The sequence below is a fragment of the Aplysia californica genome, unplaced genomic scaffold (assembly GCF_000002075.1).
Source record: "Aplysia californica isolate F4 #8 unplaced genomic scaffold, AplCal3.0 scaffold02228, whole genome shotgun sequence".
NCBI classification, from domain to species: domain Eukaryota; kingdom Metazoa; phylum Mollusca; class Gastropoda; order Aplysiida; family Aplysiidae; genus Aplysia; species Aplysia californica.
Window position 1 is genome coordinate 7,677 of NW_004799498.1, and position 3,712 is coordinate 11,388.

Consider the following 3,712-nt stretch of genomic DNA (forward strand, 5'->3'; position numbering starts at 1 on the left):
ACTTAGAAAACTCTGTCTCCAGATTGTCTCTCTCTTCAGCTCCAATCAGGCATGGAAATTTCCTGACAAAATGTTCAAGTGAGTTTTAGGACTGTTCCGTCCTGGTTTTCACATCAAGTACATGGGCATGAGCAAGGCTTTTGCCTTGCAGGGGAAGCTTTTCAGAAATGCAGGTGCATGCCTCTGAAAAAAAAAGCCGAACTTCATTGAAGAAACCTTTCTCATCATCAGCTGTGATCTTGTCTTCTTCTTTCTGGATAAATAGCAAACTACTCCAAATTTTCACGAAAAATTATCATAAAAGCTTATGAACATTAGTAACATAAAAAGGGCCTTATTTCATCGGTGTATCTATTGAAGTATCTTGTGTGAAAAAATGTAGTCATTTGGATGAAAAATAAGGGAGGAGATCCAACGTAAAGTTAGAAAAATAAAGTTTTGAGAATACGGAGGAAAAAGGTTGAAAACATGAAAAACTAGAAAATTTGCCTACCTGGAGTCCTAAAACAGTCCAGCAGCATAAGAAGGACCTCCTTCCAAAGCCTCCAGCAACTCTGTCCTCTTTCTTTCAGCTTCCCTCACCTTTTCTCATTGATTTGTGACCTTATCCCTAGCAGTGCGTTCAGCGTTCCACAGGCGTTTTCTTGCACGCGATTCTTTCAGCTTCCTGGCTGGAACAGAACTGGTAACACCAAAGACAGACTTCATCTGAATGTCAAAATGGGGTCCAAAGTTGAACTCCCGTACACCAAGCAGGAGGGAAAGTTGTGCTCGAAGTTTGGAGGTGAAATGGTCCTTTGGGCAAGGAGCCCAGACTACGGAGTGAAGACACTCGTTCGCATTTTGTGTGCCACGCATTTCACACCTCTTGAGTGGATGGTCATTAGAGAGACGCTCTCATAGAGGCATTAGATACTTTTTTAGGCGGGTCTCATCAAAAGTTTGACAAGATTCACGTGTGGTCCAGGTGGTTTGTGCTGAGCGTGAGCTGAATTATAAAAGCACCAGGATCTAGCACCTGGCGGACAGAATTGGTGTTGAGGATTATAATCCGTTGAAAACCCATGGTAAATGGAAGCCATTATGGCCTTTTTCATGTCAGCTGCTGTTTTGTTTCCGCGGACAGAATTGGTGTTGAGGATTATAATCCGTTGAAAACCCATGGAAGCCATTGTGGCCTTTTTCATGTCAGCTGGTGGGTGCTGTGGTGTTGAATGCTCCTTCTTTCCGGTCAAACATCTATCACTATCATCTTATCTCTCCTCATTTTTATTTTCTTTGTATGTCACTCTCCAGCAACACTTTTTATCTTTGACGCTCATATGACCTTTTTGTGTTGCAAGTGCCTTAAAACTCTTACTACTAAAACTATGTTTGGCTGTGGCTGTGTTGCCACCAGTCTTTGGCTTCCCTGTTCCCGTGGTCAGCAAGCCTGAGTGACCGATGAACCGTGTGGCCAGAAGAAGATATCACTGACTACTACGACACCATCAGCTGGGAAGGGTGCTGGTATCATTCTTTGATTCGTTTTACGCATGATAGTTTTTTTTAGCTTTGCTCCCCCTGTTCTTTGGTTTTTAATTTTTGAAGATAAGTTGGAATGTTCACTGAAATCTTTGCTTTGACTTTGAGTATTCTCTGAAATCTTTGCTTTGAGTAGATCTCTAAAGTTTTTATTTTTGAGTAGATCTCGAAAGTCTTTACTTTGAGTAATTGCAATGGTCAGCAAGAATATTGTTACTTTTGTGTATCTGTTGAAGATTTTTATTTCTAGTTGATCTTGGGGTATCTTCTGATGTACCTCCCATGTTCCTGGGATTGGAAGGGAAGCATGCTGTGTCTTTCCAATTTGAAACTGTAAGGATTTGATATGCGTTGCAACGCCGTAAGGTTATTCAAGAGGCAGGACCTCTGAATTTAAACGTCCGTCTCTGAATGGACCTAGCCAAACGGTAACATTTGTAGATAAGATATGATAACATTGATCCATGTTGAAATAATTATGCTGGTATATATTATATGTTTAATCTTCAGGATTTGTTTCTCATTTCCTGTGAGACAGTGTGTGTATGTGGATGTGTATGCATGTTGAGGCCTCAGAACTATTTTGTCCAAAGTGTACTGAAGTAGAGAAGACACAATAGTTCTGAGGTGATAATGTGTGTATGTGTCTGTGTGTGTGAGCATGCATACGTGCGTGCATGGGCGAAAGTCATACAGCATGGATGTCAGTTTGGTATTTATATCACATTTGAGTCTACAGAAATGCCTGTTTTGTGTACATGGAATGTAATGTTTGACATTGAAGGATTCTATGTTCATGACGATATGTGGAAAATGGAAATAAAAGTATGAAAATAACAGTGTTGTGACTACTGGTTTTGTAAGTTCTTCTGATGGATACATTTGTTATGTTTTGAAACACCAGAGAGGTATACAGTGGCGTCCGCTTGAACAGAAATCTGCCAGACTGGGCTTTTCTTTGGTCTACAGAAAATGCTCGAATAGAAGAAAAAAAATCAGGGATTTAATTTTTTTTCGGTGTACTACAGTTGACAAGTTAAGCGTGTTTGAGTTTGGTTTAAACGGACTCCAGTGTAACTCACTTTTAGAAAAGTTACTGAAGCAGAAGGGAAAGAACTCAGACTGATGTCTGTGGTGTAGTGGTTAGATGCTTTGCTTTCACACCCAGGAGATCCCAGATTGATTCCCATATATAGTAGGGATAGGGAGAATTTTTAGAGTATTTCTGTCTTTCTGCTGGGATGTTGGATCCGTCTCAGCCCGGGTTGGCCCTGATAGACAGGGTTGAAGTCTGCCTCCTGAATGATCCTAATTGTGTCCATGTGGGCATAAAGTACATCTGTGTGTAGCAGTCCACAGACCCAGGTGTGGTATATTTACAGACTAGCCAATCGTTGTCATGTGTGACACGGGACAGGTTCCAGCTGGAGGTCGGAACACGCGCAGAAAGTCTGTCTGTACAGGGAGGTAATCACGTTTGAATATTAAAGTTAAAGGCTATTTGTCGGGATAACATCCCTTTCTCGGCTTCATGCCTGGGGGGAAATTTATGAACTTGAATTTCTAGAATGTGCCCTCTGACGCATTTATCAATGACAAAAACTATCTTTCATGTAGCGCATAGCCTTTATGTAGCACACAGCCTTCATGTAACACATAGCCTTCATGTAGCACATAGCCTTCATGTAGCACTTGCACATAGCCTTCATGTAGCACATAGCCTTCGTGTAGCACATAGCCTTCATGTAGCACATAGCCACATTCTGCAGCATGATCTTTGCGCTGTACTACCCCAGTGAACCCTAGAGTAGAATTCTCCGAAACATTCTTGGCTTCCCGGGAAGCATACAGTGTAAGCTGCTGATGATACAGCACTCAAACCCTGACAAGATCTTTGGCTGTTTATACATGTATCTGGGCACCCATTCCCATCTGAGTGAAGCGAGGAAAAGTCGCATAAAGTGAAAAGTGCCTTTCCCAAGGACATAGCGTCCAGACCGTGATGGGGTTCGAACCCACGACTTCGGTTGTGAGAGCAACAGCTTACATGTATTTTAAAAATGTATTTTCAATTCACTCTTGTTCTGTAGAGCGCACCACTCCAGCCAATTAAAGGGTAGTCCCTCTCCCTCCCCTCCTCTCTCTCTCTCTCTCTCTCTCTCTCTCTCTCTCTCTCTCTCTCTCTCTC

At 42.0% G+C, this 3,712-nt stretch overlaps 1 protein-coding gene across 1 annotated transcript in view; it reads left to right on the top strand.

Moving 5' to 3' along the window:
- LOC101848174 (probable RNA-binding protein EIF1AD) overlaps positions 1 to 476 on the top strand; it is a gene marked incomplete at its 5' end in the record, with an annotated part of 5,301 nt that extends 4,825 nt beyond the window's left edge. Inside the window, 1 exon segment of the mRNA XM_005113404.3 lies at positions 1 to 476.
- Between the last annotated feature and the right edge of the window lie 3,236 nt (positions 477 to 3,712).